This window comes from Anomalospiza imberbis, chromosome 3 (assembly GCF_031753505.1).
Source record: "Anomalospiza imberbis isolate Cuckoo-Finch-1a 21T00152 chromosome 3, ASM3175350v1, whole genome shotgun sequence".
Classification (NCBI taxonomy): domain Eukaryota; kingdom Metazoa; phylum Chordata; class Aves; order Passeriformes; family Viduidae; genus Anomalospiza; species Anomalospiza imberbis.
Window position 1 is genome coordinate 103,033,931 of NC_089683.1, and position 13,877 is coordinate 103,047,807.

Here is a 13,877-nt window from a genome sequence, read left to right on the forward strand (position 1 = left end):
GGTGTTCAGATGTATGGCTCAAGCCTGGGTCAGAGCTTTCTGCCTGCAGGAAAATGCTGATAATAGCCAATTGCCAACCTCATCTCACGCAGCAGGGTCTCAGGGATGCTGCTCCTCTCCTCTCTTGTTGCCCTCTCCAAATCCCTCCAGTGCCTTGCTGGTGTCTGCCATGCACTCCCTTGTTGACATTTGTTTTGCAGGAGTTATCAGCTGCTGGATGCAGGTAGGACATGAGATGGCAATCTCCCCTGAAATCGTGAGATATTGAAAAGACTCAGGCCTTTAGGGTTGGTTTGTTGGTTGGGGTTTTTTTTAAGTTTTACTCTTTTATTTTTTGCTGCTTGACTGCTTCATCTAATTCTCCTTGAAACATTTAGACATGATTCTCCCAGGGTATACTGGGAGCTTTCTCCCTAAAACTTTGTCCTGGCTCTTTGAGCATCAAGAGCTGGATGCTTGAGCTCCAAAGCAAAATCCTTTGCTTTTTGTTGTATTGATTGAAATGCTGTAAAATGCATTTCTCTTTCAAAGCCCTGGTGCTGCCCCTCCTTGTGAGGACCAAGCTGCCTTCAACCCCAGCAGCTCTACAGGGGTGGTTTTCAAATTGATGAAGCCTGACATGCAGTTTTTGTGGCTGCTTAACCATATCTGGTACCTTCCGGAGGACGCTGGAGAGATTTAACCCAGCAGCTTTTGACCAATGCAGAGATACCCTTGGGACTTCTGATGGGGATGGAGGCTTAGACCCAAACTTGTGAGGGGAGAGGTTTGAACTCCCATCACCTCTTCTCTGCATCTCTCAGTCTGAGAGGACTTGAGTTTATGTTGTTTTGGGGGCACCAAAGACCTGGCTTGGATATTACTGGTTACATTTTCAATTAAGGAGGGCTTTCACCACCTGTAACTGTGGTAGTGGCTCTGATGCAGCAATTGCCTCTGTTCAGCCCAAAATCCAAGTTAGAGGAACCTTCCTTAATTATCTCCAGGGTAAAAGAAAGGGAAATGGTTGTGTAGTAGCAGGAACATCAAGCTTTTAAGAAGAGAAAGCTCAAATCATTTGTAGCTGTTTCCCTTGCAAATTTGGAGGAGGGAGGGAAGGATCCCTAAAGTTCATGGTCTTAAGTTCTTGATATTGGGATGGTTTAGTGATGCCCAGCACTTCCTCCAAAGGTCTTTGTAGGGAGAACTGATACATCTGTTGTTTTCCTCTTGTACAAATTTGGTGGATGTGCAGCAAGAGTACATTGAAACAGGTCCTAATGACATTTTTGTTGGCAGGGAAAGGGGAAGTAAGCATATTAAGCAATTCAGAAGAAAAAAAATTTGGAAAAATTAAAAACCTGAATCCAGGGTGATCTCTGACACCCCTGACCCCAGCATTGTGGACAAATTTTATCAGTTTAGTTCTGGACCTTTGCTGCTGCATCCTTGGGGATTCCCTCTCATCTTGGGCATTGTTGAAGGGGATGGGTGGCTGTCCCTCCTGCTTTGTAAATATAACTAGGCTTCATAAGCATTTTTAAAGAAAAATATCAGAGGCTGACTGGTGGGTTAATGGGAGATCAAGACAGCTGAACCTTGGGAACAGAGGGAGAGGAAGGAAGAGTGTTATACAAAAAGAGCTAATGGCAAAACCTAAAAAGTGGGATTGGTGGCAAACTTCTTTTTTGTGTGCTGGAGCAGGAACCCCTTAGCTGAACCGCTGCAGTGGGTTGCTCTGACATGGCACATCCCTGATGCCACCGTTGGTGTCATGCTGCCTCCAGCAAGGATCTGCTGGCCTTGGCCATCACGTCCTAGCTCCAGCAAGGCTCTGCTGGCACATGATCTGCATGGATACACTCCTGCAAGCACTGGGAGGGTGGAGAGGGAGAGCCTTAAGACTTTAAATAAACTTGACGCTAAGTCAAAACCCAAACAAAAGGAGGGTGAGGGGGAAGGAGCTTGGTAAATAGCCTTGTTCACCCTTACAGATATTTTACATGTGGCAGTTAATGGCAGTGGTGAGCTAGTTAGTGAACAGGCTGGAAATACACCTTCCAAAGGGCTTGATCCACCCATACAGGGGGAAGGGCAGCCGACCACCCCGGCAGGAAAATATCCCCACCGGTGTTCTTCTCCATTTTATTTTATTCTTTCTGTGCATGTCGGGGAAGGATCTGGAAGAAAACCAGTGGGGTTGCATAAAGAAACCACTTTCCAGAGGCATCCTTTAATTCACAGGGAGCATGCGCCACCGCACCCACTTGGCAGGACACCTGCAATCTTTAAGGCCCAATTAGTCTTTTCAGAAGTACGATGTCGGAGGGGGAGAAACTTGACCTTCTGGGACCGGTAGGAAAAAAACAAATCTTCCCTTTGATTGCCTTTGGTTAAAGCTGGGAGGGAGGTCGTGCCTCCCCCTGTGGTGCAGGGCAAGGGCTGTATCGACAGAGCCGGCCCTGTTGTGTTTGTGAGCCGGTGCAGGTGCGAGCCGTGGACAAGCAGGTGTTTGTACAGAGGTGACCTTGAGTGCGAGTTCTTGACCTGCCCTTTCCTCCTGACTCATCTTGCCTCGAGAAAGGGCTGCTGCCGGGCTGTGGAGGGCCTGTGAGCTCTCTCTGTATGTAAAAACAACATTATGTAGAGGTCTCTCTTAAGGGCTTCTCTTGCAAGATATTTTTTTGATAACAGGAGAGATGCAGCTCAGATGCTGACAGAGCTGTTTCAAAAGGGTTCGGTTCTGCAGAGATTTTTCATCTTTACAGAGAATTTATGCCTTTAAAGAGGTGAAAACAAGCTACTCTGTGTTTGAAAAAATGGATGGCTGGTGCAGGTTTTATGTGGGGAGGAATCTGGCTCTGTTTGTGAACAGGCTAATGTAAACCAATTTGGAATGGGAGGACATGCTGGGTGAGCTGCTGAGCTCTCTTAGGCGAGGTGTCCTGGGAAACTTAAGCAAATTGTAATTTTCTATTAGTGTTAATAACCTCTTAAACACAGCAAGGAATCAACAGTTCTTTATATATATTTATTTATTTATGTGTGTGTGTGTGTCCAGGCCAACATTTACAAGTGTGTATGGCACAGATTTCCTGGGCTGCAGCCTTCTCACCTTAAGCCTCCTCTGCAAGTCTACTTCCTGCTCAATTTTGAGTGCATGAGAGTTCAGGTGTTTACTCAAGGAACAGAACAGGGTATTTTCTTGGAGAAGCTGGCAGCCCTGTGCTCCTGCAGCAGGTCATTCATCAGCCTCCATTTCCACCTTACCTGCCTGATGGCCCTTGCCTTACAGATGGGCAAACTGAGCAGTGGGCAGGAGGAGGGCAAGGGGACTTCATAGAGAACCTATGAGGGCAGGAGGTGACATGCCCAAGTCCTCCTCCATCACAGCCATGCCATCTCCCTGAGCTTTGCTGGAGTGTGAGCTCTGCCACGTGCTCCCAACCCCAGCACAGGGGCCAGAAACAAAGGCAAGGCTGAGCAGAGAGATGCAGAGTTGCAAAGAGGCTACTGGTGAGTTACCACAGCATGAGCTCTTGTGTTAATTAACATCTTCATTAATGATCTGGGATAAGGAAAATACTTGTAAATTATGTCAAATGAGGAGGAGCTGCAAATATGGGAATGATACAGGGAGCATTGCAAGATGAGAAACACAAATGAAGGACAATAGGAGACTTAACAGGGCAAAATCTTGCAGTCACAAGAATAGATTTAGCACTCCAGTGAAGCCTTAAGATCATCCTGGAGTGATGGGAGTTTGCAGGAAGATCTGGCAGCAGAAAGAGGGTCCAAACATGTTGGAGCTCTGTATGGATGGTGTTGGGGGCTGAAGGGGCTGGTTGATAAAGAAAAGGTATGGGCATGGTGTGACAAAGAGGGAAAGGAAATGGAAGGTAAATTATAGAGATTTGGATGAAGTTACTGAATGTTGAGAAGGAAACTCCCTGGTGGAAGGGTGTCTGAGGTTGCTGAATTGTTCCTGGAATGAAGTAATGGAGGCTCAATTGCTTTGTACATTCCCAGATTTGGAGCTCAAGAGGAGCCCTTTGATCACCCGGTCTGACTTGGTGTGTGCACCCTGGAACTTCATACATTTACTCTTGTACTGAACCCACTGACTTGAGTTTGGCTGAACTATGACCAGGGGACATTTAAAACCAGACTGCGAGATTTACTCAGAAATGGGCAACAATCCTGTACTGTGAGGGAGGTGAGTCTGGTGATCCCAGGGGTCTATACAGACCCTGTCTTTGCAAGATAAAATGCGAACTTGCAGGTTGAACAGAAAAACTGAAGCTCACATGGAACCAGCCTGCTGGCACTGTGGGTTCCATCAACTCCAAATGGACCTGAAGAACAAGGCCTGCACAGCGTGGAGCGGTTGAGGTTTATACTTTGCTTGGAGGGAGACCACTGCTTGGTGTTTGTGTTTATTAGCCAAATTGTAAAACATTTCTGGGTAACATCTGCGTCAGGTGTGGCCAGGAGTAAACATTGTCCTGTTCTGCAGTGTGTGTACAAGTACAAATGGTATGAAGCATTGCAGAGGGGGGCTGAGAAAAGTCTAGGTTGTATCATCATTCCTGCCAGACTTAGCACTGAAATCCCATTGTTAAACAAGGGTATCTCTGCCTGAATCACTTGCAGATTTTTTTACTTTCTGTCTTTGAAGAATTGCTCTGTGGGTGATGCTGAGTTACAGTGCACCACCTTCCACAGATAACAGGAAGGAAAGAGAAGAGATTAAGGGGGACAAACACCCCACAAGCCAAAATATTCTCAATAAATCTTAATTGAAGTGGATTAGCAATGAGGACATGCTTTGTATTTGTGTGAGCACACACACATAGATGTTCCAGGGACAAGAAGGGATCAGACCTGGACTCTGAAAAAGAGTTTTCCACCAGTTCCTAATGACTTAAGACAGATCTAAGCAACACCAGCTGGAACCAGACAACTTTGGCTCCAGAATTAGTGTAGATAATTTATCATAGCAATGCTTGAATAATAAGACTATCACTGCTTTATTATATCAGTCAGTGTCATAACCAGATAGAAAAGTTTAATATTAACAAGGGGAGCTGCCTGCAGTAAGCGCATGTGAGAGAGCGAGTGCTCTCATTTTTAAAGCCTGTGTGTACTAAAATGTCAGTGTCCTGACCTCGAGGAAAGGAGTATGTTAAAAAAAATACAAATACAAAGTAAATAGTCTCTCTGAAAGGTTTATTTAATCTGTTTCTCTTCCTGCCCCGATTTTTCTTAATGTATTTAAAACTTAATATTTACTCTAGCAAAACAAAATCTATAAAATAGTTTTTGTAGGCTCCTAAATAAGTAGTAGCAGCTCAGCCGGAGCCAGCCAGTAAGCACTGCGAAATATGCATTGTAGAGACATTTGAAGTTGTCCCCAGTGGACAATTTGCACCGTTCAGTGTTAAAAGGCTCTATTTCAGTGCTGCAGAAAGCCCCCCAGATCCCCTGACTAGGCACGGCGAGTTTACAGACGATGTACTCCACTCAGCAGCCTTGTAGTTTCAGGGCTTAAATGGCTGGCAGGGCAAAGAGGGGATAGTTAAAACTCTCAAGCTGCTACAATGGAAAAGCCTCACAAGATTTTATGGCAGAGTGAAAAAAATATTTTTGAAGGCTAAATTCATAATAAAATGTTGGCTTGACCAGGTGGATGGGCAGGGAGAGGGAGATGTGGGACAGGGGGTGCCTACCAAATATCAAACCTGCACTGAAATGTGAAAATAGGTGAAATCTGAGCAGCCACGTAATGTTGCAGGCTGTGCTATTTCCTCTGTTAAAAAAAAAAAAAAAAACTTATTCTGCTTTAGTAGTGCATCTGACAAGAGGTGTTTCTACAGAAGGTATTTATACCCATTTTTACCATAGTATGGGGCTCTTTCTCCTGAAATTTGGCTTAGGTTTCTTCCCCTCTGAAGGTTAGGAGGGAAGGGAGCAATTCCTCTAATTTTCACTGGCAAAGCATGCCAGTGTGGGAATGTGTGGTGTGTCCTATGTCTGTCTGTCTCCTCTGAGGGCCAAACACCATCACTAATGTGTGATGATGTCCCCCTTCTGCCACTCAGGACACCCTCTCCACCCCACAAACTCCTTTTACGGGAAAATTGGAATGAGTTTAGCTCTTTAGTCACACTCCTCATGTCCTGCCACTATCAGGTAGTGAAGAAATCAAGAGTGGGAGCATTCCTTTTTCTGTTTTTTTATTTTCCCCAAGTCATCCTGACTTGTTTATCCACATCTTCTTGTCATTTTGTGGTGGTCTCATGGTTTGAGAAGCTTGTGGTTTTGTTTGGTTTAGGGTTTTAATTTAGGGTTTTGGCTTGAGATATATGTATTTGCATGTTTGGAGTTTTGGTTAAGACCTGGCACAGGGTTTTGGGGTTTTGTTGATTTTTTTTTTTTCTTTTTTCCAATTGAAAAATTACAAGTATGTTTCTGACACTGAAAAAAACCTGTAGCCTCCTGTTGTGCACAGAGGAATGTGCTAAATTCAAAGAAGCTCCTTAGACTGTCTCTTCTACTGGAGTTTACCCAGGATTTCCCATTACCACTCAGGGAATGAAGAAGGTACAGAAAATAGATAGGTTCTTTTTTCCCTTTTTTCACTAAAAGGATTCTGAGTAGTATCTGAGCTTTTTTTGCCAGCTGGTTAGAAAGGACCCTGCAGGGGGACAGAGGTATGAACATAGGAATAAACTCCAACTTGTATTTCAATTCTTTTAATTTTGAAATGGTGAGTTATTTCCTGCAGGCAGGAGGGTGGACACTGCCTCCAGCACCTCGTTTGCTGGAGAGAATTGAGAGCATTTGGTTTTATCAGCCGCTGGCATGGTAATGAGCCTATTTCTATTGAAATTGGCTCATTACTATTCATTTTTGCTGGCTCTCGACCAACTCATGAACCGCTTTTTGATTTTCAGGGGAGGAAAAAAAATAATAAATGTAGGGAGCAAGTCCCATCCGCCGATAGATGTGACAGTGTGAGGACACACCGAGTGAGCATCTGCACTGCGACCCTCTGGCACAGCTCAACCCTGACCCGTGCCACCAGTGCTGTTGTGGTGGCTGTCCTCTCCATCTCCTGGACACTGGGGTCTCTCCCCACCATGCCAAGCAGTGGGATGGGGGTTGTGAAGATTCCAGCAGGGATTCATTCAGTTTACACATGAGCTGACTCAATGAGAAGTTGGGTTTTGAGAGGGGATAGGTCCCTGTGAGTGCTGGAAGTCTGAGTGAGCATCTTCCTGTGTCCTATATGCTTTGGTGGGCTGGTAGTTTCTGTTTTTGGGGTTTTTGGCAACTTGTCAAATTATGTTATTCAAGTGTATTTACTGATATTTAAGAGGTCTTTTTCTTATTTTGAGCAATGTGTAAGTTCTCTCTTCCTCACACACACACACACACATGTCTCTGGGAAATGTTTTAGCACCAGTAAAAATCAAAACTCGGATCTTTGAATAACTGCCTGAAAAATATCTTTCTTCAAAAATGACTGAGCGTGTATTAATTATATAGGAATGCAATTTTATCCCTGTTACTAGTTTGAAAAAGCTCAGCCAGGCTCCACCACCTGTACTCACATGTGACTAAAATGCCATTACGCTGTTTTGGCTTATGAAAAGAAGGGATTTCTTGTGCAGACAAGGACCCACTGGGTTTGGTTGCTTCTTTTTCTAAATGCCTGGCATGATACTAGAAGAAGCATCATTTTCAGGTGGGTTGTGTGTAGCCCCTTCTGAAATGACCTTTCATCACTGAGTGCTTTATAAAATTTTACTCCTGAAGTGAGGGAGAAATTTTTTGGCAGAGAAGCACCAAAGTTTAATTCTATATATGCTTAGACTCTACTATGTTTTTTTCCCAAGATAGTTCCCTTTCAAATTAAGGAATGAAAAATGCTAATACCTTGCAGTTGAGTTGTCTGTATTTAATACTGTTCACTGTGTGCTTCTGTGGGACACAAGAAAGGAGAATGTTTATTTTCTCCTATGATTTGAAATATAAAACTTGAATTGACTACTTTTTAAGCACCAAAAATTGGAATAATGATAGGAAGATGATGACTTCTATGTAACAAACATTGTCCTCCAGGTAAAAAAACTGAATCAAGGGCTACAAAATATTTACAACATTTGCTGATACATCTTCAAACCGGTACCATTTTGCACATAATTAAATGAAAATAAACTGTCTGGTTTTGTGGAAGAACTCCCAGTTTTGTTTTGTTTTTCTTCTTTCTACTGGACTGAAAGTATATCTCATCCAGAGCAAAAAGCACCTTCAAAGTTTGGATTCAAGTTGTTGCAGACTTTTGGAATTACTAATGTGCTATTGCAATCACTGGTGGAGTGAAGTGACTCAAAGCACGTGTAGGAGAACTTTCAAAGTCCTTTGAGGAAGCAGTTTTAGGTTTTCCTTTAAGTCTGTGGAGCTTTCTTTGCTGGAGGAGTGGACACAGTCTCAAGAGTTCTATTCATGTTTCCTTCCCTCTGCCCAGTTCATCAGGCTGACTCTGAGGTACCACAGCTGGTCCAGACTCCACCAGAGGTGAGGACCTCGGTTCAATCTCATAGAAGCTTTCATCAGCTTTTTTTGGGTCATAACAAATTAAAACAGTCTGACCCAGCATTTCATCGGTGTGTCTCAGGTCAAGTACATTTACTTCTGTTTGTTTATTTTTAGAACTTTAAATAGTCAGCTTTATTTTTGTTGCATTAAACTGGCCAGAAGTGATCTGTTATCACAGGGTGGAGGGAAATCACAAGAGTGACAGATGTTTGTCTGTGCTCATTATGGAGCTGGAGTTTGTTTATATTTTCCCTGTAAAGATTTTACATTTGGAATTAGAAAAGAAAAAAAAAAAAAGGTCCCACATTCAAATCATCCTTGTTTTATATTGTACAGATCACCTGGGCAAGTCAGCAGGCCTGTTTGAGGTTGGTAAAGTCCTGTGATGTTGTAAAAATCTCTTGTACAACAGTTCTAAATAGACCAGCTGACATAGTCACATCTCGTATCTTCCTGTGGTTCCCCAGCATGGAAAAATGGAGGAAGCAATGGATGAAGCATTGGGAAACCCTGGGATACTTGAGATTCAAAGCATATCCAGATCCAGCTGACTGACTCCAGCAAAATGAGCATGTAAGGTGAAAGGCAACCACGAAGCCAAACCAGTATTGGTTCATGATTTGGAAAAGCCTGCAAATGGCATTTAGGACAGACAGGAAAATGGGATGTCTGTAGAGAAATCCAAACATATCTAGTGTCTGAGGTAGCTGAAGAACCCATGAATGCTGGATGTTGGCAAGGATGTGAAAAAATTATGAGGTGTGGTGAGTTTTTCATGGTATCATTGAGACCTTTTTGGTACTAGGTGAATTTAAGTATCCATTTACACCATGATGTTTTGTCTAATTCCTTAGCTCTGCTTTAATTCTCAGCAACATACCTCAGTTTGTCCTGGTAACAAGCTCCTTTAATGTTGTCTTCTGGGACCTCTTTGTTGAAAGGAACATAGTTTATTTCTCTGATGGAAAACAAGAGTGACTTAGGCTCAGTTCTGGACCAGAGGCGATTCAGGACGAAAGAACCATGGCTGGCTTTAGGGACAACACATGAGAATCACTTTAGGTGCTCTGAGAAATCTAAAGTCTTCATGGATTTTATGGACAAGGAGAAATGCTGATTTTACTAGGGGAGAGCTTTGCCCAGGCTGATACCTGAGCTCGAATTCTGGAATTCACTTTGCTAAGAGACAAAAGTTTGAGGTGGTTTAATCTAGAATATGGGTTTAGGCTGGAATTGTCCTTCAGTGGCAACAAAAGATATTCTTTCGCTCTTCAGAAATAAATTCTTTTCAGTATCTGGTGGCTCTGGGCCAGCTCAACGCAGGGAGAAAAATTATGAGTGTAATCGAACTGCATAAGAATTGTTTGAAATGGTCTGAGAGGGCATACGTAGAAATGATGGGATGAAATGGCAATGAAAAACTTATGTTGAATATTATAACCTCCTAACAGAAAGATACATTAGACTAAGGAGGAATATCCCAAGGGAAATGGTGGAAGCCCCATTGCTTGGATAATTTCTAATTAAACTAGACAAAGCACTTGAGAATATATTGTAAGGGAAAATCCTGTAATGGCAGCAGGCCGGACAGGGTGACCCTATAGGTCTTTTTCATTTCTAATTTCTATGATTCACTAATGATTAAGTAATTCACAGATAAACTAAACATCCGTATTGCTGGGTCTTATCCGAAACTCACCTCACCTATCAACCTTTTCAAATTTACCAATTAATAGTTAATTAGTTAATGTTTGTAAAGTGCTTTGAAGATGAAAAGTGCTAAGTGCTAAGTATTATTAGAGAAATAGGAATAGATAAACTCATTTTACTTAATTTTGAACCCACTCAAACACTCACAGAAGGCTCAAAATTCAGCTTCAGACTTGAGCATTATTGGGTTTGCCTGCCTTGTACAGGGACTTTCAGTGAGGTTGTTATGCTGTGATTAAAATACAGTTATAATTTTGCTAATGCACTTATCACACATTTCTATATATGGCACAGCAGTTCTAATCCTGATAAAATGTGCATGGAAAGCTATTGTCCTCTCCTTACACAAGCTGCCACGTACAATACAAGCACTTTGCTTTGTGAGGGAGTGCAAGCAGCACACAGAATATGGAAGCTGTTTTCTCCCATGGCTTTTACCCTTCTGGTTTGTGTTGGGTTTTTGGGGGCTCATTTAACAGCATCAAATGAATGAGTAAATATTCAGGAGGGAACTCGACTGAGATTGTCAATACAATGACTCTATTTTAAGTCCTCCTTATGTCTGTTCTTGTAAATTATTACTGGTACGTGCTGTGGTCTGAGATGTGACTTGTCTTTTGGAAATGGCACGGTCTCTGGTGTGGCAGAGGTGGCATCTGATGTGTGCAGTGTGACAGGATGCTTAGCGAAATGGTGAGGGTATGGCTATGAATGATCTGTGAAAGGGTGAGATTGTAGGTAAAACTGGATTAAAGCAAACTGGGGTTATCCCGATCCTGCCTGCCTGGAGTAAAGTTATGCTGGTTTTGCCTCCCTTGGATGAAGGATAAAAGGATTAATTTTTCTTTTATTTTTGCAATGAGAATAAAATAGTAAAATACTGGTTAATGTATCAGTAGAGATACTCATTTCAGTAAGTTTTGGTCTGAATAGAGGACCATAAAGATGATCAGAGGGATGGAGCACCTCTGCTATGAGGAAAGGCTGAGAAAATTGGGGTTGTTCAACCTGGGGAAGAGAAGGCTTTGGTGTGACCTAATTGTGGCCTTCCAGTACCTGAAGAAGTCTACAAGAAAAATGGAAGGAGACTATTTACAAGGGCCTGGAGTGACAGGTTCAGGGGGAATAGCTTCACCCTGAAAAAAAAGTAGGTTTAGATTAGATATGATGGCCAGGAATTCTTCCCTGTGAGGGTGGTGAGGCCCTGGCACAGGTTACCCAGAGAAGCTGTAGATGCCCCATCTCTGGAAGTGTCCAAGGCCAGGCTGGATGGAGCCCTGAGCAACCTGGGATAGTGGGAGCTGTCCCTGCCCATGGCAGGAGGTTGGAACTGGGTGATCTTTAAGGTCCCTTCCAACCCAAATCATGCTGTCATTCTGTGATTAACTGGATCCATGTTACCTTTCTTCCCCCGTCCCTGCCTATCTTATCCCTAGATATTTCCTAGGAAATAATTTTCTGGCTTTCAAACACAAGTTTGTGGATCAGTATCTTAAACTCCTTCGTAACAGAACAAACAAAGCAGTTCCAAGTAGAGCTCACTGATGCCAGGACAGACAATCTGAGAGCACAAGAATGATTTGGGGAATAAACTCACGTGGTTTGTGGTAGGTTTGCTCATTGTGGTGCAGGAAGAATAAATCTTAGAAATCTAATCCTTGAACGAATAATCACAGTGAATGAGTAATTTATAGGATAAAATGAGTTGAATCAAAGTGCTCATGTAATAATTAGAAAAGCCACACACTTCTGTGTGAATTGAGGTTCCCCCAGTCTTTGGGATGTGCTAGAAATAGGGAATGACAGCAAATATTTTAATAGGGATGTCAAGCAGGTGATAAAGCATGGCACTGAAGAGCAAATAGATATATGGTTTAGGCCTGGAAGAGAAATCCAGGGACCTAAAAGCTCCTTGATGCAACTTCAATATTATTACAAGGCTTTGGGTTATGTTCTCGAAAAAAACGAAGATGGGGAAGTTTATGGTGAGCGGGATAAATCCTAGTTGGATTTATAAAAGGTAGATCATGCTGGAGTGAGGTGACATCTCTCTCTGGTAAAATAACAGATTCCTGGGACAAAGGAAATGCAGGAGATCTAATCTGTCTGGACATCAGTGAAGCACTTGATAAAGTGCCACATGGGAAACATCTAGTTAAGTGGGAAGAGATGGGGCTTCGTGTGAGAGTGGTGAGGAATGGCTAAAAGGGGAGACAGCAACGGATTGTGCGAGGGGAAGCATAGGGCAGGAGAAGGGCTCATTAGCAGAGCTCGTCAAGGATCAGTCTGACTCATCTTATTTAACATTTTCATTAATGACCTTGGAGCATAAATTAGGAATGTGCTAATGAAATGTTGGAGTTGACAAAGTTTGGAGACATTGCCAGTGAACAAGGAGAACCTGAATATACAGGAAAGAAAGTGTGTGGCCTTGGGGGTTGGAATGGGAGTAATAGAATGAAATTTAATAAGAAAAAGCATCAGGACACACACGTAGGAAATAAGGATAACTTCTGTTGCAATGTGACCTCATTGGTAGCGGTAGACACGGATGAAAGGATAGCTCTGGGGCACCAAAGAAACAGCGAAATGTCCCTTAGGATGTGTCAGGTGAGATATTTTAACAGGGTTGGGAAGCTGAATGCCATGGCGTGGTGTGTCAGTGAGGGAATTTAAACTGGAGCAGTGCAGGGAAGCACTGGTGAGATGGAAGAGGCCGAGAAGCATTGTGTGAGGAGAGGAGACAAAAGGAGATTTAGCATATCAAAATGAAGCCATAGAAGGCGTGTGATTGCTGTCAACAAATGCATTGGGATAGTTTCTAAGTGTAAGTGCAATGCTGACACAAAAGAAATTGGCTATAACCTGGTCTTGATGGAATACAGATATGAAACTGGAAAAAGATTCTTAACTATCAGATGAAGGGGATTCTGGAAGAGCGTTCCAGTAGGAGTAATGGGGGCAAGAACAACAGTGTATTCAGAGATAATGCCTGTGGAGGAAATATTATCATTTACATGATAGTTAGGAAATGGACCTGATAACCTGGGCATTCTCATCCACTCTGTCTTCCTGTCTATTCACAGAAAATATGGGGTTGGGCATTGGGCTAAACTCTCAAAATACAGCATATGCTGCGAGCTCTTCACTCATTTGTGGAAAAACATTACAGATGAAGTGGCAATTCCCTGTAACAACTGAGAAATACATAATTTTGATGTACACTTTTGTGTGTTCCTAGTTAGAGAACAATATGGTTGACAATTAATTTAATGTTTGACTGAAATGGGTAGCCCTGGTTCTGAAGTCACACTTCCTCTATCACTAACCCAAAGACACAATGGTGCCCCAGTGTTATCTGTACTGTGAGGAACTAAAATTGTGGAGGAAGCCAGGTGACTGAAGAGCAGATTTTTCTTTCAGTTTTCCATCAGCCTTATGTCCAGCCACTGCTAAATTCATCACCACCATAATCTTCACTGAGAGACCAAAAAAAGAAATTATAAGGTGTGTCCTCTCCTGTTGTAGAGGATGTTTCCAGGGGTTTAAGCCTGTGTTTGAGGCAGGACTGTGGGGTCTGAGCC

At 42.8% G+C, this 13,877-nt stretch overlaps 1 long non-coding RNA gene across 1 annotated transcript in view; it reads left to right on the plus strand.

The window, feature by feature from the left end:
- The first annotated feature begins 2,183 nt into the window (after positions 1-2,183).
- Positions 2,184-13,877, plus strand: part of LOC137469979 (uncharacterized) — a 123,671-nt gene continuing 111,977 nt past the window's right edge. The window contains exon 1 of the long non-coding RNA XR_010996849.1: positions 2,184-2,334. This is a non-coding gene — a long non-coding RNA (uncharacterized lncRNA). The remainder of the gene's footprint in view (positions 2,335-13,877) is intronic.